This window comes from Notechis scutatus, chromosome 2 (genome assembly GCF_049901735.1).
Source record: "Notechis scutatus isolate UNSWTSFEM ecotype Mainland chromosome 2, rNotScu1.2, whole genome shotgun sequence".
Lineage (NCBI taxonomy): Eukaryota > Metazoa > Chordata > Lepidosauria > Squamata > Elapidae > Notechis > Notechis scutatus.
This window is the reverse complement of record NC_142010.1, coordinates 152,816,151-152,838,658: the sequence shown is the minus strand read 5'-3', so window position 1 is coordinate 152,838,658 and position 22,508 is coordinate 152,816,151. Positions and strand designations below refer to the sequence as shown.

The 22,508-nt window shown below is 41.7% G+C and overlaps 1 protein-coding gene across 1 annotated transcript in view; it reads left to right on the top strand.

The window, feature by feature from the left end:
* Window positions 1-14,861: 14,861 nt before the first annotated feature.
* The window catches only part of BGN (biglycan), a 62,749-nt gene continuing 55,102 nt past the window's right edge, over window positions 14,862-22,508 (top strand). The window contains exon 1 of the mRNA XM_087956853.1: window positions 14,862-15,588. The gene's annotated coding sequence lies outside the window, so the exon portion shown is untranslated. The remainder of the gene's footprint in view (window positions 15,589-22,508) is intronic.

Below are 22,508 nucleotides of genomic sequence, written 5' to 3'. Positions count from 1 at the left end.
CAAAGTTTATATTAAAAGAATCCATCTAGCCAAGGGAAATTGCAATAAGTAGTCCAATCAAAATGCATGACCTTTTCCTCTTCTGTCTCTTGAAATTTAATAGAAAATCCTCATCTTTGATGCTGCATAACAAAAGCACATTTTTCAACATATTGTTTTTCTGCTGTATAAACCTCCCTGCAGTATAATCACAAAAAAACAGAAGTCTACCGCTTGCTTTATATATTGTCAGACTCAGCAAATTGATTGACCATTTTGTGGTTGTTAAAATTAGGGTAGATTTTCACATGCGTTTTTTTGTAGCAAACTGAAGATTTGTAGTAATCAGGGGGTCGCCTGTTGATAGTCTAGGTTTTAGCTTTGTTATTAATGCTTCCAGCAAGCAGTCTGTTTTGCTTCAACTACTTCTGAATGAATTGATCGTCTTTTTTTTAAAGCATTTTTAACAACTTTCTCCAGCATCCAATTCAAGGGTGTTAATCTTTCTTTGGTCAGTTTTTGGTCACAACAGTATATTAGAACTGTAAAAAACATGGGATGACTTTGTTGTCGGTGAGATATCTTCACGCAAAATATTTTATGTTTTTTTCCACAGTTTTTCCTCTGAAGAACCAGATGTCTTTTATTTCAAGCTTACAGTCATTGCCCCTGTGAATTTTTGAGCCAAGGTAGATAAATCCTATTACTTGTTCCAATTCTTTCCTGCCTATTTGCATTTATAATTGCCTATTGACATTATCCATCTTAGAAGAAAAGTGGTTTTGTGCACTCTTCTTTCCCCTTCAGCAAGAGATCCTGACATGGATTTGACTTGACTTGACTCCAGAATCTATTTATAGACTGTAATTCACACACGAACTTCATGAAATTTGGGTTTTTTCCAACATAAGTTTTAAAATATTAGATTTTGTCTGATCTGCTATAATAAACATAGACTTTCTTAAACAGAAACTCCTATCATTTATTCTGGATAATGACACTTACCATATTGATTGATTTTCTAATTGTATTGATTTGATTTTAATAGTAGTTAAAACTGATATGAGATCATCTTTAGTACTTAGCTAATCTTACTTTGGATATCCTTAGGTTTTGTGCATCTTATAAATCTCTTTTTTATTTCTTTTCTCTCTCTCTCTCTTTTCTTGGTCATGATTTTAAATATCTGTTCTGTTAAAAAAAATTAAATTCAAAATAATTTATATTGTGAGAAATAAAAAAGCCTCCCAATTACTTCCAGCTATTTAAATAGGGCCATCAGCATATCTGAGGCTGTTGTTATTTCTTCCAGCAATTTTAATTTTAATTCCAATTTCTACTTCATCCCTTAATAGGAACAGCATATGTTATATGAGTAAAGCAACAATAAACAACCTTGATTCATTACTTTCCCGTTTAGTTACCTCATGTTCTAATTGTTTCTTGATGATCATACAAATTCTTCAGTAAATTCAGTGACTGGATAGCTATGTTTTAAGGGCTATCCATAGTTTGTTTTATTCTACACAGTGGAAAGCCTTAGTACAAAAAATAAAGCAGAAATAGATATTGCCTTTACCCTTACTCATCAAATAGTAGCAATATCATCTCAAGGTGGATCATTATAATATTGATTGGGTTGTCTTTAATTCAAACTGAGATAATCACATGATTTTTTTAGCTGTATATCAATAATGATGACTGCTCCATTTCTTTTATGATTTTCTTGTATACGGTACAAAATCTTTCTTTGGCTTCTCAGACGCTGGATAGCCCTATGTCAGGCCCCAAACTAAGAATGATATGTGGCAGTTCTTTCAAACTCAGTCTTTATCTTTCACACCTATGACAAAATCCTGCCAGAATGAAGTCTACTACTACACCCAAAATATACTGTACTTTGTAAACTATTAGGGAGAGACTGTTTTCACCCTCTATCTCTCACATATGATACCCGGGCTGAGTTGTCTCTTACTTATGTGCAAATGCACTGCCTCCCTCATGGGGATATCCAAGTCCTCACTATATTCCATCACATTGTACCAAATCTCCAGGTGATCTCAAATATGATAATTAATGGTTTCCCCATCACTTGGTTTCTTTGGTCTCCTAGGAAGTAATTCCTCTGGTCTGGAATACTTGAATTCATTTAAATTAGCTTTGTATTCTTTTATCCTCTCTTTCTCTAGTCTGAGCTTCACCACTCTGCTACTAGTGATAGAGCAAAAGCAAACTAGGACTTTGTGGGATCCTTAGTGCACTCTAAGCTTGGTTGCTTTCTTGCAGACATTTCACTACCAAACTAGGTAACATCATCAGTCCTAGTAGGGAGTGGAGTTTACTCTCATTTTATATGCTTAGTGGTTTGCCCCATCAGATTTGGTGGAAGTGGCCTTGGTGGTTCTTTGATTGGGCTGTTATTTCCTGTTAGCTTGTTTGTCTGAGTGGTGGCTCCTTGATTGGGGTAACGTTTGCTTCTTGATTGGTGGTCTAATGTTAATTTTGGTGTTAATCTCTGCTCATCTAGGTATTGAGTGCTGGTAAGGAGGTGTTTTGGTCTTTTTGTTTCCTTTTTGGCTTTTTTATTGTCTCTTTTAAATGGTATGCAGATATTGTTTATATCTATGTGCCTGTTAATGGCTAGTTTGTCTGAGTGCCCAGCTTCTAGGAATCTTCTAATTTTTTGGACTTGACTTGATATAGGATGCTTGCAATTTCCCTGCTGAAACTATGGCTAAGTCTGTCCATGTATTGTGAAATTAAGGAATATTTATCATGTCTTTTGACTGCTAATTGTTGTTCGTGGATGCTTTGTGCTACTCTTCGGTCTGTTTGTTCTATGTAGTGACTGTTGCAGTCCTTATGCTGTATGTTGTACATGACTCCTGGAGAGTCTTCTGGAGCTTCTGGGTCTTTTGGTTTACTTAGGATATTTTGATGGACTTTAGTTGGGTTGTGTGCTATGATGATGCTACGTGGTTATAATAGTCTGTTGATGGTTTTTGAGCTGTTTTTGATGTTTGCCAGTGTTGTCATTTTCACAGTTTGTGTTGTTTGTGCTATATTGGATTGAGCAGTCAGACATTTTTTATAAAGCTGCATGGATATCCAATTTGTTGGAAGATATTGTATAGATGATTTGTTACCTTTTTCTGATGTTCAAGGTTGCTGCAGTATGTTTGTGCTTGGTAACTTCCCTTATGGGAGGTTGAATTGTTAATTTGATAGTAGGGTACTTGGTTGGTGTGGGTAGTTTTATGATAGACTTGTGTTTCAAATCTGCCAATCACTGTCTCTGCTAATAAGGATATCCAAGAAGGATAGTGTGTTGTTTTCTTCTTCTTTAGTGAATTTTATTCCTTTGAAGATGTTATTGTGGTTTTGTGTCTGTTCTTTAGTTAATTCTTTTTTATTATGACAAAAGTATCATCTACATACCAGATCCATACTTTGGGTTGTATCATGCAAGGAAGTGTTATAGATTCCAGGCATTGCATTATGGCCTCTGCTTTTAGTTCTGAAAGCTAGGGCATTGTTTCTTTCTCAGATAAGACAGACATAAAACATGAATTAAAACCTTCTGCTTTCTCACCATCATTCATGACTAATTTATCTTTTTCTTCCAAGAACAGATCTTATAATTTCTTTGCTTTTTCTTTTGTTTCTGTCCTACCCCTCAAAGCCTTTGTTGATATTTTTGGTTCACAAAGTTCAACTTTTATTTTAGCCTGATACAATCTAAAGTTTCTAAGGATTGTCTTGCATTCTTCTTTAAATATCCACCTCTCATTCCATTATCTCTGTTTGATCTTCTTCTTTCAGCATTTTAGAAATGCACCTGCACCTGGTCTGTTTTGACATCTCCCATTTTTCCTTCTAATAAGAATTATTTGTGCCTTCAGTATCTAGTTTCATCCTTCCTGGAGACTTTTATCTTTCAGGATTTCAATCTGCTGGATTTACTTTTCATTGGAATCCATCAAAATCAGTTGTGAAACCAAGTATATAAATTTGACTCTTCCCTGATCCACCTCTCTTTGATATCAAGAACTCCCAGTAGTCATCTCCAACTTACGCTGATGTCCTGATTGGGAATGTTTATTTCATTCAGAGCCCCGAGGTACAGTGGTTTCTAAGCAATGCAGTACTGCAGGCTAATTCTGTCGACTGCCATACGTTCGATCCTGACCGGCTCAAGGTTGACTCAGCCTTTCATCCTTCTGAGGTCAGTAAAACGAGATCCCAGATTGTTGGGAGCAATATGCTGACTTTGTAAACTGCCCAGAGAGTGCTGTAAAGCACTATGGAACGGTATGTAAATCTATTGCTACTTTTTGGCAGTATTTTGAAGTGGGTTGCCATATTCTTCTCTAGTAAATAATATGTAGTGTTTGCTATTTAGTATTGGAGTACTTATGGCTCACCAAATGTTGCTGAACTACAACTCCCACAGATTTTAGTCAACAATACAAATGATAGGGCATACCAGAATCTGTAGTTTCATAACATCTGGAAGATGATTGTTTCTTCAACTTTTTTTCTGAGCTCTAACTCTTGCACTTGAAAATGACACACAGATATTTTAAAAGTTAATCCTCACTTTAGTTTCATCAACATATTTAAAATCATTTGTGATTCAAGCACTGTGGTTTCGTGAGTCATATATAAAATCTGTCTCAATATTCCAATCACCATATACATGTACTGGGGGAAAAAATGATGGGGACTTGATAGCTATTTGCATTTCACAATGAATTATTCATAGGAAGCCTGAGTCAAGTTGAATGAGTTTCTTAATAGAATCATGGAGATGGGAAGGTAGTATGTTGAAGTTGGCTACAATTTCCAACCCCATTCTTATTTATGCAAAAATTCAGAATGGAGTTTAATCCACAAATTGAAAATGGGACTTTTAAAGAAAAGTAACATTTTCTTCGAAAGGGAGAGCAACATAATCATGGTGAAATAACTATGGGACAGTCCAATGATTAATTTTAATTTAGTTCTATGTTCAGTTTACTGATTAAGTTCAGAACCTTTGTTACAAAAGGAAAGCTGGGCATTTCCCAACCTTTCCAGCATTTCTGGGGATGTATGACCTCACCCCTGCTCTAAATTCAAGGGTTTTGTGAGCAAAGACTGTGCAAACTGTACTAAGATCAGGCTCAGTTTCACTTAAGGATGTTCCCCAGTGTTCTCCATAAACTCTGTTTTTACTCTGCCTTTCAGATATCCTGGCAGAACTGCCAACAAATATAATGAAAATGAACTGTCTAAAAGTTTAGCAACTATTACTTTTTTTTTTAAAGTTAGGAACATGATTGGTAAGTGAATCTGGCTTCCTCCATTGACTTTGCTTGTCAAAAGGTTGGAAAAAAGTAAGCAGATGACCTTGGGATGCTGCAAAGGTCGTAAGCGTGAAAAATGGTCACAACTCACTTTTTTCAGTGCCATTGTAACTTTGAACAGTCATTACATGAACTGTTGTAAGTCGAGGACCACCTGGATTGGGGAAAATACTTGGTTGCAAGATTATTAGTATGCTATACTTTCGCCACGGACAGGGGATTCCAATGCAACAGAGAAAAGGTGGTGAAAACCTTGCACCCATAGCAATAACTCAGGTGTTGTTGATGCAGTTTTTCTTTTGCAGCCCATCCTATGAAGCTACATGTACCGAGGGAAGGACTCCTAGCCATTGATGATATTCCCCTTTATGCAGAGTGGGACTGAGAGGTTATTTCTTATTCTGGGATTGGGAGAAGTTCAGGAGGCAGGGAGGACACCGATTGGTTAACAAGTTTTGCATTCTCTTGTTGGTCAGTTGAAGAGTTAGTGGTGATTGGCTCATTGATTTCCTTGCCTAGTCTCTGCATTTCAAGATGAGCTGAAATGAAGGCAGTCATAGGTCATCCTTAGTATTTTATAAGGGATTGGGAAGTAGGAATGTGGTTGATGTCGGTGAGTCCTAAATTTTCCATAGAAGGGTGCTTTCCAGCAGTGGCGGGATGCAAAGACTTTTACCGGTTCGGTGGGCGTGGCTTTGTGGGCGCACTTTGCATTCGTGCACACACTTTGCACAGATGCAGAGGCGTTTGCGCAGGCGCAGAGGCCTTCCAACTCACCTCTTGCAAGCCTACACTCTCCCTGTCACTTCAGCAGCTGCTGTATGGCACTCTTCTGTGCCGCGCAAAGCAGCTGCGCTTCAAAAGCAGGGAATAAATGTGAGTATGGAAGCCCAGGCAGGCAGGTGGGCCCAACAGCAGAGAACTGGTTTGGTCTCCACTGCTCATTGGCACTACTGGCTCGGCAGAACTGAGCCAAACCGGTAAAATACCCCCACTGCTTTCCAGGTATGTTGGGACTACACAACATTGCCCACACATCTGCCGGTACAATATTGCAGAAAATTGCAGTGGCCTGATCCTGGTGGTGCAGTGGTTAGAATGCAATAGTGCAGGCTAACTCTGCATATTGCCAGCAGTTCGATTCTGAACTCAGCCTTCCATCCTTCCAAGGTTGGTAAAATGAGGGCTCAGATTGTTGAGGGCAATATGCTAATTCTGTAAACTGCTTAGAGAGGGCTGTAAAGCACTGTGAAGTGGTATGTAAGTCTAAGAAGTGCTATTGCTATTAATATACAGTGCAACATGAATTCACAGCTGCCATTTTTTTTAGCTGGTATTGACTTTCATTCTCATCACATTATGCCCCTGAACACAGGATATTATAATAGTTTGACATGACATCTGTGCAATTCCAAGTAGTTTCCAAGTAATTTACAGATGAAAAATTTATCAATGTGCAGATTTGCTGTCCAATTTGCTTTCTGGTATGGTGTCCAGGATGTCTACAACCACTTAGACCACCACTGTTGGTTTATACCAATTTATTTGTTATAGCTGGTTGCCAAATGTTTAAACTGGATTTGACATTTTTATCCACGTATGGAGTCTTTCCCAAGAATGTGGATAGACAGAAGTTGTTTGCTGGTATTAAAGATACGACTTCAGCAACAGAGTGGTCAATGTCTGGAATACTCTACCTGACTCTGTGGTTTCTTCCCCAAACCCCAAAAACTTTAACCTTAGACTGTCTACTATTGACCTCACCCCTTTCCTAAGAGGTCTCTAGGGGGCGTGCATAAGCGCACCAACGTGCCTACCGTCCCTGTCCTATTGTTTCTTTTTTTTCTTATTCGTATCCATTTCATGTATTCACAGCTATGTTTATACTTATACCTGTTATCTTATAATCGCTTGACAAAATAAAATAAATAAATAAAATAAAATTATTGTGAGATGTAAGCTAGCTATTAATGGATGGTGATTTTGTCAATACTGATGGTGTTCAAGTGATGCTCCAGTTGTTTTGGGATTATATCCAAAGTGTGTATTATTATTCATACTATTATTATTACTAGTATAGAACTTCTAGCGGTGGTGTGTTGAAAATATCTAAACAGCTGCCACAAAGAAGAGGGGGTCACCTATTCTCCAAAGCACCTGAAGGCAGAAGCAATGGACGGAAACTAATCAAGGAGAGAAGCAACGTAGAACTAAGGAGAAATTTCCTGACACTTAGAAGAATTAATCCGTGGAACGATTTGCCTCCAGAAGTTGTAAATGCTCCAACACTGGAGGTTTTTAAGAAAAGATTGGATAACCATTTGCCTGAAATGGTATAGGGTTTCCAGCCTGAGCAAGGGTTGGACTGGAAGACCTTGCAAGGTTCCTTCCAATGTTGTTATGTACGAGATGAGATTTTTTTTCAGGCTTGGTTTCATAGAATTAGCGCCTTCTCCTTCTGTTGCATGTGGGCTCCTCTTTCCCGTAGAAGTCTGTGTTAGTCTGCTAGAATACAACACATATCTGTGGATTAAATAAAATAGATAAATAAATCCAAAGGAATCTGCTGAAGCTAATTACCAAGAAGGAAAAGGGGCAGGGGTGGAGGAGGGAATGGTTATGCACTCCTGGAATGCAAAGAATGTTGTGCTATTGCTGAGATCAACTTGGAGCAAAACCACATGTGGGGGCTACTTAGGGTGGCTGCCCATCAAGACATCTCAAACTGATTTCCTAGTCCCTAGCCACCACGCTCAGTTCTAGAACTGAGTCTCAGCATCCTTACAAGTAAACAGCAGACGTCTCCTTCCCAAACTAACCCAAAAGCTTCTTTAGCGTTGCTAAGACTTTCAGAGATAATGACAATTGGAAGGAGCTGAGAGATTCTTGCTCAAACACAACATCTGAGGAAAAAGGGAGATTTTATAATACAGCCATAAAAGGGTTGTTGCCATTGTCACATTTGGCTCCCTTACAGCAGTGGTCCCCAACCTTTTTTATGCCGCGGCCCGGTGCCGGCATCAGCTGGGCGCCGCCATCTTGTTTTGATGAAAAAGTGCTTCCGGTGAGCTTTCTACCCGGAAAAGCTCACCGGAAGCACTTTTTCAGCAAAACAAGATGGCGGCGCCCAGCAAACCAGCGGCCCGGTAGGATTTGTTCCATGGACCAGTACCAGTCCGCGGACCGGTGGTTGGGGACCCCTGCCTTACAGAACCCAAATGCCATGAGTGATCTACTGAAAACTTGCCATGGATTTACCAGGAAAGTTTAGTGAGAAACAGGGTATGAAGGAGGGGAAATTCTAAGTTACTCTGTATGGGATTTAAGATTCTCAAGGGACTCCAGCAAAAGCCCCTTCAGAGACAAAAAAAAAAAAAATGCACCAAAAATGTGTCTGCTTACATCAATGTCCCATCCAGGGTACATTCCTCCAGTTGCTGTCATGACCCAGCTGGGACCAGCTCTTGCATGGACAAGAGAAATGCAAGAACCAGGAAATGGGCATTTGACTGGAGACACAGCTTTAATTCAAAAAGAGGAGAAAAGGGATGTGCTAACAGTGAAAAGGTTTAGGCAGCTTATGGTTTAAAATACCCTAGCCAATACATCTGAATACATTCTTCTCATGCACCTTTAGCAGAATACACAAACTGTGGCTACTAAGTTTCCTCCTCCTCTCACAATTATTGGACTCCCCCTATGAGTCTCAAATTTTGATCGCACTTGATGAAAAGTACTGAACTTCACGCCAATGGAATAAAAACAACTGTTTCATAGCTGCAGTAGCCACAGTAGAGCTAGTGGCTCAACTTACAACCACAACTGGGACCAATTTGTAAAGCTAATTACTGTAGTTGTTAAGTGAACCATGTAGTTGTTAAGTGAACCATGTATTTGCTAAGTGAATCTGGCTGCCTCCGTTGACTTTGCTTGTTGGAAGCAGGCTGGGAAGGTTGCAAATCGCACTCACATGATGCCAGGATGCAGCAACTATCCTAAATATATACTGGTTGTCAAGTGCCCAAATATTGATCACGTGACCGTGAGGATGCTACAGTGGCCATACGTGTGAGGACTGGTCATAAGCAGGGGTGGGATTCAAATATTTTAACAACTGGTTCTGTGGGCATGGCTTAGTTGGTGGGCGTGGCTTGGTGGTCATGTGACTGGGTAGACGTGGCTTGGTAGACATGTTATTGGCTGGGTGTGGCCAACTCAGTATCACTCACATCGAGGCACGCATCTCCTCACCTGGTCACTCCATACAAGCAAAGTACCAGCAAAGGAGGGGAAAAAAACTCCAGAGAAGTTCCTGAGACAGGAAGTGTAGTCCTGCCAAGAATGTAATCAGGGTTAACGGAGAGGCAGTTTCTGTAAGCAACACCAGAATGTTTCCTTCCTGCCTTCCTTACAGGATTAGGCCAGTAATTTACAACTTTCTTTGCCACAGTCATTAAGTGAATCATTGCATTTGTTAAGTTAGCAACACGGTTGTTATAAGATGGATTCCCCATTGTCAGAAGGTCCCAGAAGCGGTTCACATGATCCCAGGACACTGCAGTTGCCAAGCACCTGACTTTTGATCATGTAACCATGGGGATGCTGCAGCATTCTTAAGTGTGAACAACGGTCATAACTCATAAGTCACTTTTTTCAGAGCCCCTGTAACTTTGAACGGTCACTAAATGAACTGTTGTAAGTTGAGCACTACCTGTAAATGCATCCTTTTCTCAAGTTCACTGCAGGTGGACTATCTCCAGAAGAACTACATTGTCAAGGCCTAGAAGCTATAGGACCAGGCTAGGAATGTCTAAGAAAACCTCTTTAAGCAGAGTCTGGCCCTTTCCTACCCAGATAAAAATAGGAAGGGAGAGTCCAGTCTGGGTCAGGCATAAAGATAATCATACAACATTCCAACCTAAAAATATATATTTAACCATGTATTCAGTGGTGGGATTCACATTTTTTTTTACTACAGGTTCTGTGGGTGTGGCTTGCTGGGCATGGCTTGCTGGGCATGGCAAGGGAAGGATATACTGCAAAATCTCCACTCCCACTCCACTCCAGGGGAAGGATGCTGTAAAATCATCATACAAACTAGGCACCTCAGAAAGATCTGCAACCCACTGCGGTCAAAGCCTGGGAAAAGAGCCGGGTCTAATGGATTTCTCTAAATAAGACAGTGGTGGGATTCAATTTTTGTTTTTACTACCAGTTCTGTGGGCGTGGCTTGGTGGGCATGGCAGGGGAAGGATACTGTAAAATCTCCATTCCCACTCCATTCCCAGGGAGAAGGTTACTACAAAATCCTGTTCCCTCCCCACCCCACTAACCTGTTTTCCAGTTCCCTTCTCCTGTGCAGGGCAACCAAAGAAGACTCAGCCGATCAGCTGGGACTCGGGAGGCCAGTCAGAGGTGGTATTTGCCAGTTCTCTGAACTACTCAAAATGTCCTCTACCGGTTCTCCAGAACTGGTCAGAACCTGCTGAATACCACCTCTGCATGTATTGTATTATGTATTGTTTTATGTATTGTAACTACCGGTAAGTATAGTATTATGGATGGTTGTTTCATTGCAGTCAGCACTTTACCCTGTCAGCTTATACTCCAAAAAGGCAACAACATCTGGAAATTGGAATTTGTAACATAAGAACAAATCTTGTGTAAAAAGTCTAGGGGGGGGGGGGTCAAGACAACTTCACTAACTCCAGACAACATTATTAACTGTAATCATCAGTCTGCTTAGAAACTGATGTCCGACATACCTGAAAGACATAAGGTTAAAGAAGGATAATCTAAACCAGGGGTGTCAAACTCACGTCATGACGTGAACAAAATTATTTCCTGGGATCTGCTATGTCCAACTCACAATTCTGATGGACATTTTCCAACAGCTGTGCATGTCCTTTGGAGGTGCCCCAATTCCTACTTTTGTTTCCCCCAGTGTGCCTTTCGGATCCAGGTCATCTACAGACCCAGCTTATTGGAGAAATTGGTTCGATTTACTGCCAAAGCAAGTTATATACAGTACACCTCTGGATAAACTATGCTTCAGTAGTTGGGGACACATTTAGATAAGGTTATCAGACCTGGGCTACAACAATCAGGACAACCATTAGATGGCAGCATGGAATAAAGAGTTTTGTGTATTCTTCTGCTGCCCCCTTTTGGTCATGGGATTTTTACAGCCCTGTTCTGGGAAACCTCATTAAGCCATTCAGAGTTTATGATTAGTATGCATGGGTCTGTATGTTCCCAGTCAGTGCCAGCTATTTTGATACTGAGGTGGCTTGCTCACAAGAAGAAGAATGATAATAAATTAAATGACTGTAATTTATTAAGTGACTGTGTTTGGCATGCAGGATTTTGGCATCTGCAGCCCTTTGTTATGCAATGTTATGAATTTATCTTTGCAAAAATCTAGCCAACCAGCTGTTCCAATTCATCTTTAAGGGACAAAATCTTTATAATATTCTCTAATGTTGCTTATAGGCAGAATGATGTACATGCCAATCAATACTGGTTTGCTTAGTTCTGATCTAGTATGTTGGCTAAACTCAGACATTGTGGTACACAAAAGATGGTTTATAGCTTAAGGCAGGGGTCCCCAAACTTGGCAACTTTAAGACTTGTGGACTTCAACTCCCAGAATTCTCCAGCCAGCAGGAGTTGAAGTCCACAAGCCTTAAAGTTGCCAAGTTTGGAGACCTCTGGCTTAAGGTGTTCTATGAAGCCAGCCAATTATGATTTATCCAAGAAAGCATGGATAAACGAGCCATTGCTCAATGTAATATGGATACCCAGTCATACTCCCCTTCCCCACATATTGCCTGGTGTAAAATGCAGCATCAATTGCACAAATAGAATGACTGACTGCTTGCTCTCCTTTAACAGCATTCAAATTATATCAGCATAGGGGATTTGTAATGGTGAGAAGAGAAGCTGCTTCTCCTGTTTATTGTGTTGGGTGGAAATGAGCTGAAATCAGTGTTTCCAGAAGATACCAGGCTAGGAAAGGATAGTAAAGAATAAAACGAGCCTGAATGTTTTACTTATTTATTTGTCAACTTTCTGCTCTCAATCACTCATGCCCTAGCCTAGTCAATGCCCAAATGAACTATTGCAATGTGCCTTTGAAGAGTATCCAGAAGCTTCAGTTGGTACAAAATGCAGTGGCACAGGCAGTTATTGTGTGCTTCAAGATCTGTACACATTACATCTCTGCTACACAAGCTGCATTGGTGGTCAGTTTACTTCCAGGTTCAATGCAAAATGCCTTTAAAGCCTTACACGGCATGTGACTGGGATATTTGAGGGACTGTCTCACCCCAGTTACATGCGTCAGGTTTGGCAGGAAAGGCCTGTTATTGGTCCCATTGGCTAGAGAATGTTGTTGTGTGGAACCTTGGAAGGAAGCCTTTTCTGCTGTAGCCCCTTCCCCAAGGAACATCATTCTACTCAGGCTAACCTGGAACCATGAGATGGGCAGCAAATACATTTGATAGCAATAAATAATAATCATCCCCCCCAAAATAAGGTTGAATCCAAGCCTATTGGCCATCAGGGAGATCCTTAAAACATGGCTTTGTCAGCTATCTTGGGAATCCCATAGTAAAGTGGAGCCTGTTAGATGGTTATGTGGATTAATGGAATACACTCGCTATATGTTTTCCTTCTGCCTTGTTTTTATTTGTTTTTGTCTTGTTTTAATTTTATTTTAATTTCGATTGGTTGTGTAGGAAGTTGGCACCCACCCCTCTCCTAGAAAAGTGAAATATCCTAGGAAATATTAAAAAGGCAGAATATTTCCCCTAAAAAGAGTAGAAACTCAGAAGCAGAAACTCACCTCAGAAGTAGAAGCTCACCCCCACTTTTGTTAATGGGTGGGCCATAATACTGTACATCAGGGATCCCCAACCTTTTCGGACGCCGCGGCCCGGTTCCGGCGTCAGCTGGGCGCCGCGGCCGGTTCAGCGTCAGCTGGCGCCGCCATCTTTTTGACGAAAAATCACTTCCGGTGGCGTCACGGAAGTGATTTCGTCAAAAATAGCGGCGCCAGCGCTCTGGTGAGCTTTTCGGGTAGAAATGGCTTTCTACCCGGAAAAGCTCACCAACGCTGGCGCCGCCATCTTTTGACGAAAAATTGCTTTTTACCAAAAAAGATGGCGGCGCCCAGCAACCAGTGGCCCGGTAAGGCTTGTTCCTGCCCGGTACCGGTCCGCGGACCGGCGGTTGGGGACCCCTGCTGTACATAACAAAGATCTCCAGGCAAAACTATAGCAATTGCTCAAAAGCCCTTTCTGTGCATCATCATCCAGCAAGGCTCAACCAAGCCTGGAACTCAGGACAGCCTACAGAGTTGCCCCTGCATGGCCCCATGGGAGTCTGACAACCAATCAGAATACAAGCTCCAATTCAAATCCCAACAAAGGTTATAAAACCCAGGCACTCTCAGCACCTCAGTCTCTTCTTGATCTTTTCCTTCATCCTGAAGCATGTGATCATCCTTCCTTTTCACTCTGGAGCTCCAGGCCATGTGGTCCTGTCCACCATTAAACCTTCCAAACAGCCTCCATGTTTCCAGTGTCTTTTTCCTTACTTGGAAGTTAACCCAGAAGGATATTTCTTCCAACAATTGTTTCAAGAGTTTTGTGTGTTTTTTATTGTTATGGTGTACACCTCCCGGAATCACTCTGTGAGCTGAGAGACTATACAAATGTGATTAAATACTTGACGGGTGAATTTTGCCATTTTGTTCACCCATAAGATATAATCCAGCAAGAATTGCTGCTAGCAAATCTCACTGAAACCAACAAGAGAACAAGTATTACAACATATCTTTAGGCTAAGGATGGAGCAGGAAAATGGAAAAAAGCATCCCATTCATGATCTAACCACTTGCAATGATCCTTTCACACAGCCACTTCGTACTGTCTTGGAAGGGAAACCGTAAAACAACTGATTTCTGTAACAATTTTGTGCATCCAGGTGTGGCAATCTGTTTCCATCCTCTGCTTGTTTCTGACAAAAAGGTTGCCCATTGTTGGGATTAGAAACAACAATACGTTGTTTTTTCCGAGCTGGTATTTTCCCAACTCCCATAATTCTCAGTTGATTTAACTATAGATTTTGGGATTTGTAGTCCATCATAAATGAAATTGTAGAAAGCTAGATAAACAGATGCATAATTCAGCAGAGTTCTTATGTTTCTGTCTGCCTCCTGGGGAGAGGAGGAAAAAGGCCCCTCTGGATATTATTAATTACTATTCCTCTCATCCATGTCCAACAGCCATTAGTTGCTCTGGCCTGCTAGAAGCTGCACTCCAGTAAATTACTATATCTCACCCTAAGCCTTTCCATCTTTATTCTATATAAAGCATGTTGTATACTCAACTATCCATCTCCTCCCCACCCACTCCCCTTGTACTATATTTTTTATTTCTCATCCTTTCATATTCCAGGACTTCCCCTCACCCCCTTTATTATTTATCTTCTTCCACTTATTGTTTCTTCAAAGCACAGAGCCATTTCTTTACCAACAAGATGGCTTCCTTTCTTCTATGTTTATCACAAGCCAGGCTCTCCCAGTCAGGGAAGACAAATATTTTGCATGGCCTTAAACCAACACAAAAGCCATCCTTTCTGGCGCCATCAAGTCAGAGAGGTTTTTTGTTTTGTGTTGTCCCCCTCCCCGCTCCACCAATTTTTTTTTGGGACCAGTTTTGTCTCCTTGCTGTCCTCCCAACCCACTAACTCTTGTGACGACTTTGAAAAGAACAAGCAAAAAAAAAAAAAGTCTGTCATTTTAGAATAGAGGAGAGAAGTGGCTGAAAACTTCCATCCTTGAGGTTGAGCGGTTTTTTCTCTCTCTTTTAATTTTTTTCCCATTTTTGGCAGGTGGTTGATGGAAACCACATGATGGTTCAGCCCCTGAAGTCATTTGTGTGTGTGTTTGTGTGTGTGTGCATGCATGTGCGAGCATGTGTGTGAGCTCTATACCTCATTGAAACCAGCTTGCCTACAAGGAAGTCAACCCCTCTCAATCCCCACTAGTACAGTACAGCCTCCTCCAGTCCTGCGAAGGGCTTGACACACTCAGCTCCAGTCTGCTGGCAAAAGAGCGGGAGGGAAATCATACAAAAAACAAGCGGAGGAACAGAAAAAAGACGGTCTTTAACAAGGCAGCCAAGGAGAAGGCACTTGGGTGGAGAAGAAAGATTTACTTCAGGTGTGATTCTGAGGACCAAACTCTGATCTGAAGGTACTTTTTCTTTTTTTTTCCTTTTCCTTTTTCCTCTCTCAACTCATTTTCCAAAGTTTGGTGTGGTGTTTTTTGTTGTTTTTTTTTGTTCTCTCTCTTGGAAAGTCTTTGGGACAAATGGATTAAATGCAGTGGACCACACAGGAATTTCAGCCATGGAACCAGCAGAAACTGGGAATTTGGATTTTTTAGATCCCTTGCTCTCACCCTCAACTTAAGCCATGGTCTTCTGTTACTCTAACCCCATTAGAACTTCCTCCTTCCTAATTTTTTTTTAAAATCCACTCTGTTCCATTTACTGTCCCATCACTCTGTCTTGTCCACCCCTCTAACTATTAGAAATCACTCGTCTTACACTCTCAGGAATCAATTGTAAGAGTCCTGCATATCTCCTTCTCACCCACCCTTTTTCCAGCCGCATACATTTCATGTGTACATAAAGGGGTGGAATTGTTCTCTCCAGTTGTCATTCCCTACATTTTGCTCCCTCTCCCTGTAAACTGATGAGAATCCCACTGTTAATAGCTTGCTCCTAAGCTCCTTTATTCTCAGGTTTCCTTTCATCTACTTGGCAGCTGCCTAACCTTGTAAGACTTATTTGATGGTTTCATTCTCGCTCCCTGGAAGAGCTTTTACAAATGCGTTGTAGCTGGAAAAGAACTACGATGTAGGTGTGTAACACAAGGAACCCAGGCTGATCTCAGCAGCCAGCCACACTTTATTCAGGCTCGCTCAGGGTGCGTCCCCAATTTTTTTTGAAGGATGGCTCAAACCCTACTAAGAAGGGAATTTGGGACTGTCATCTCAAACACCGTGTTTGGTCTGCACTTATGTGTGGCTGAGTAGGAGAAAAGGATGTTTCTCTGAAGCCCCAAGGTCTAATCCATTGGGGAATTCAGCCTTGAGGAAGTGAGGAGAAATGGCACATATTGTGGGATGGAAGTTGTGCGCATTCATCTGTGTTTTTTTGGGTCTTAGACCCCAAAATTTGTAGGAGCGGAGATCCTTGAATGTGGATCTTTCTCATTGCTAGGTATAGATTTACAGAGTAAATGTATGGACTGGCTGGGGTGATGACCCTCAACAATTCCCATAATCAACCAAGCTTGGAAGTATGGAATTGTAGCTGGAGCTGTATTTGTGCTTGTCTTGCTAATATATCAAAGGGGTCCATGGCCCCCAAACTCCTTGCATGCAAAGAGAGAAGTGAACTCTAGGTATTTCTAAAGCAGGGTTTTCTCTTTTATTCCTTTCGCTTATGCTGTTTTCCCATCTCAGGGGTAGATGTGATCTCTTTCTTCTCAACGCCTGCAAACGAGTCTGGTAAAATTAAAACAAAGGGTGAATCTGGGGGGGCAATGCCGCTCCAAAAGGTCTTTCTGAGTTCCCATGAAAAGTCGCTCCGATCTGCTCGTTGACTCTAGTGCCCTCTAGCTCCACTTGCAATTGTGCAAGATGGGCCATCAGAGGAGCGCCTTTTGGGCCAGGTAGGGTCAGAATCTCTCCCTCCAATATCCCAGGAGCAGTTAGAGGACTCAGAAAAAACTCCCTCCCCGAAGGGCAGAAACTGCCTTTCCCTGACGTCTGGATTTTGTCTTCCCTTAGCCAATCAGCACCAGATCTTTCTGGCTGTTGGGGAACACAGAGACAGATCTTTATGGTTAAATTGATTTGCTGCCGATCTCGCCAAGGGGCTAACATTGAGACCCCCCACCTCTTGCTAAGGGGATACAGACCCCCCACCTCTTGCTAAGGGGATACAGAGAAGCCCTGTATTCTCGTCTGTAGTTTCTCAATTCAACATAGCATTTTTTTTTTAAAAAAAAATCTTACATCCAAGCTGTCTAGGATTTGTCCAGCGTGAGTCGAAACATGAGCAGAGCAGGCTGGAAGAGTTTTTTTCATTCATAGCCAGCATAAATGTTTGCAAACCGGGACTGCAAAGCCAGCAGCGTCTCTAGGAGCTTCCTATTCCCACCCTTGGAAGCAATTAGACAAGGAGGCCCCCCCAGGGGGGGGGATAGGAAACCCACAATGTCTGCCAATTTAAGCAAAGCCTCCCCAATCCTTTTTAGCGGATCAAGCACCAGGGAGGCGGGGGAAACGGCAACTTCTAGATGTTAGAAAGAGAGAACGAGAGGGAGAAAATTAAGGCGGACCGAGCTGATCCCAGTTAACACAGGAGAGGCATCCAGCTAAAATGGGAGATACAGGGAAGAGTTGGTGGCTTTCACGAAGAAGGCAAGAGGGGAGTGGCAGAAGCACTTAGGCCAAAGGTCTCCAAACTTGGAAACTTTAAGACTTGTGGACTTCAACTCCAAGAATTAGCATAGCTGGCTGAGGAATTCTGGGAGTTGAAGTCCACAAGTCTTCAAGTGGCCAAGTTTGGAGACCTCTGGCTTAGGCCAACAGAAGTGCAAAGTGCACACAGCTCCTTGCTCCTGTCTCCATTTTTGGGAGAGCAGATCCAGCCGGTTTGTGGAGGAAAGGCTGCCTGGGAGAAAAAACAACAACGATAGGCTTGCTTGCCAAGTCTGAATCCTTGTGCGCCAACTCGGCCTTTCTTGGCTGTGCAATTTCCTTGGCAGCCCCGCTGCTTGCTGAGCTGGCAGGCATGACCCACTGCCTGCCATTAGCATCTTCAAGCTGGCTCTACACAGCCACAGATGTCAAAGCCACACAGGCTCCTCTGACCCACAGCACGTGGCATTCCCCACTCCCACCCCCGCAGGCTTCTTATTTTTAATTTGATTGTCCCAGAGCTGTGTTGGTCAGTCAATCCTATACTTTGGTTTTTTTTCAATCGCCATCCTTTCCCCTTCTCCCAAAATCCACATTGTCATGCCTGAAATCAGGCCACCCGGATGGGTTCCAGAATCCCCTGCTCTAAGTTGGCAGCCAGAGTCTTGAATGGTCCTGACACTTGAATTCTGTCCCCATCTTTCCTGTCTCCTTACATCAAAGGTCTTCAAACTTGGCAAGTTTAAGACTTGTGGACTTCAACTCCCAGAATTCCTGAGCTAACCTGACTAGATGAGGAATTCTGGGAGTTGAAGTCCACAAGTCTTAAAGTTGCCAAGTTTGAAGACCCCTGTAATAGAGAAGAAACCAATTTGTCAGGCTTTATATATATAATGTCTCAGTCCCATGTTCTTTCCCAGGTTTTTTTTTTTTTTAAATGCATGCAATATATCTATGGTGTTGTGTTTTGTTTGGATCCCTTATTTAAAACATCTCTGCAATCTGGCAAAATATCCTTACTGGTTCAGAGGATTGTTTCTGTGGGAATAAATTTGAGAGGCAGGGGTGCTGTGTAGGCCGCCTTGATCTCCTGACCTCATAGGGAAGTGGGTTATAATAAACCTAATGGAGAAAGGAGTAAGTAAAGTGTTGCTTTGGTGCAATGACTAAGAATGAGGGAGGTGACACTGGAACCAAAGTGTCCCAGCTTTGAGGCTTTCAATTGCAATCAATTTGGAATTAAATGCCTCATCCAAGCATTATGACTTGTAGTAACAAAGGCAGGCTTTATGAACAGCACAGGGATGATGGCTACCACTATGAGATATTGCAAATCACTAGGGAGGAAAAGGCTAGGGACTACAAATTGAGTGCTTTAATTATACACTCTCCCTCGCAGTAGGCTGACACTGTTGATCTAGACTTGTCAACTCAAAGAAAGCCCTGTTAAATATAAGTGTAGGTATAAGTATGCCTAGAATTTCAGACTGAACATCCTGCAGAAGAAGAAAATATATTGAATATAAGTAGTATTTGTTCAGAATGGAGGAAGTCATTAAAAAAGCAAGAAATGCAGCAATGGTGACTAATTTCTTTATCCAATATCAGCACAGTCTAATTATGCACATCATTCTCACGATATGTCAACATTTCAAGCTGATTTATTTATCATACACATATATATTCCATCTTTCCTCCAACAGCTTCTGGGGAGGTGTTATTCCTTCTGTCTTCATAACAATCCGTGAGTTGTTTAGGCTTAGGGATTGATTCAGATATGCACACAATTCACATGAAACATCGGATAAGCATCATTTCTTGATGAGCAATACAACTGATTATGGACTAACGACACATCCTAACAAGGAGTAATCCAAGTAACAAGTAAACAACTCAAGGAATGTTGCCAGCTGTAAGATTTATTTTCCCCCCACTCAAATAGCAAAAGAAATATAGTTTGAAAAAACAGGAATCTTTTTGATTATTAGTCCATTTGGCCTATCATTATTTACCATAATTCCTACAGTTGCTACAAGGCCTCCTATTTGAACATGTTTAATTGAAGATACCATAAATTGGAAAGCAAATTCTGCCAAATGCCACCATTAAGCTACCACCTGTTCCTGTATGCACACACACACACACAAATACCCCCCCACACACAAAATTGTCTTTTGAAACTCAGAGATACTTTTTCTATGGTGTCACCTGGAAATGGTTCCCCCATAGGGGAGTCATGAAATTCTTTGTCCCAATTGTACTTAATCATGATGCAAACATAATAAGAACTGCAAATACCAGTAGTACTTAATCAAGATGAAAAGTATCTTGTTTTTGTTGCGTCTCCATGACCTTGTCCTTATTTTGTTCCCCACCTTTAATATAAGATTGTATTGAGACATCCTGAGCTATACCTGGTTTAACAGATCCTTCCTCCCCTTTATATACAGGTAGCTCTAGTCTAGACTTACAACAGTTCATTTAGTGAACTGTTCAAAGTTACAATGGCATGAAAAAGGTGAGCTATTATGACCATTTCCCACACTTATGACAGTTGTGGCATCTTCATGGTCAATGTGAACAAAACTCAGATGCTTGGCAACTGACATATTTATGATGGTTGAAGTGTCCTGGGCTCATGTGATCACCGTTTGCAGCCTTCTGACAAGCAAAGTCAATGGGGAAGCCAGATGTTGGGCTCAATTGCAGTCATAAGTCAAGGACTACCTGTATTCTGACACGATCTTAAGGGCAGCTTCAAGATGTTTTAAATGTAGAAGGAAGCTTTCTCACTCACACCTTGGAGGGAGGGAAATCAGGGGACAGCAGTGATTCTGAAATAGGCCCAGCAGAGGCAAGTGGAAACACTAAATGCTGGTATAATTTTTTCTGGTATAATTTCTTGCCGACTCCAATATGGATGCAGAACGTTGCAGCATAGCAGCAAAGTAAGGTCTAAAGTAGGGGTGTCCAACCTTGGCAACTTTAAGCCTGGAGGACTTCAACTCCCAGAATTCCCCAGCCAGCTTTGGGGTGTCCAACCTTGGCAACTTTAAGCCTGGAGGACTTCAACTCCCAGAATTCCCCAGCCAGCTTTGGGGTGTCCAACCTTGGCAACTTTAAGCCTGGAGGACTTCAATTCCCAGAATTCCCAGTTAGCTTGGGTGTTCAACCTGGTCTTTAGCCTGAGGACTTCAACTCCCAGGCTGGGGAATTCTGGGAGTTGAAGTCCTCCAGGCTTAAAGTTGCCAAGGTTGGACACCCCTGGTCTAAAGGAAGCCTCATGCAGGAGATGTAAAACAACAGAACTGCATTTATTTTTAAATAGTTCCATTCATCTAGCCCCAGAAACTTAGCCTCCCTTTTTCAACATGTTTCCCCCCCCCCCCCCACCCCAAAATTACTGCAATCTGGAATATTCAGGTGTCTCTGCCAGCTAGTGCTGGCACACTTATGTTGCCCCTTGTCTTCCAACTGGCACTATTGTTAAAAATAAAGTTCGGACCCTAAATGAGTATTTTATACGGACAAGAAAGCCAAATTATTTGAAAGCCAGGTATTGGCAAGCTCCAGTTTCGATACATTATGTTGGAAATGGGTGGAGAGAGGTTTGCTGAGCTGCAGTGCAGATGAGAGTAGGAACCAAAACTCTTCTTCTCTATTCATGAAAAGCAGAATCTGGCTCTGGCACAGTGGCAGCCGCAGAGGGAATGCCTGTAATTGACAGCTTCATGTAGAGCACTGCATGATGTTTGGGGAAAGCTGCAAGATCAGGGCCAAGATGTGAACATGTTCAAGGCTGGTCCAAGATCATTGGTTGCAGGAAATCCACCCCTACACGCTCTAATTAACAATCATGGAGAGCACATTCCACTCCCAAAGGCTGCTGGGAAAGTCTCATTGAAATAAAGAACGATTGCAAAATAGCTCTGCAATGGGGCAGCGAGAGTGCAAGGGAGAACTTCCCATTAGCCCAGGAGTCTGTGCCTTGCCTAAGGTTGAATTGAAAGTCACTCGGTCCAGGGGTTCTCCACTTTGAATAATCTTTCTACCCAGAACAGACCAATGTTTCCTCCTGATCTCAAATCTGCTAAAGACAAAAAGATGGAATAGCTAGTCGTTGACTTTTGATGGGTAATACTCAAAGCCCTCCATTACAATTCTCCCGAAGGAGCTTCCAGTTACAAGTAGACCTCAGGTAATGACTGCCTTGTTTAATGGCCATTCAAAGTTATAAGGGCACTGAAAAAGTAACTTTGTGACTGGGTCATTGTACTTATATTGCACGATCATGTGTTTGAGATTTGGGTGTTTGCAATCAGCAGACATTTATGACCCATGCAGTATCGTGTGAATACATGATTGCTATTTGCATGCTTCGTAGCCAGCTTTTGACAAGCAGAGTTGGTGAAGAAATCAGCAATAAAACCACAAGTCACAGTCACATGATGTCTTGTTCAACAACTGGGTTGCTTAGCAATGGAGTTGTTTGTCCAAGTTGTGGTAGTTAAGCAAGGACTACTGGTGTGAACTTTTCTACATCTTACCAATCAAAAATATGATGTGCCTAATCCATGTTTCCATCCATAGAAGATCGTTTTTGTCAGAATTAAAAAGGCCAACAAAGCAGTGGGAAAACACACAAAGGCAGAGGATAAACTAGTCTACGCACACATCTG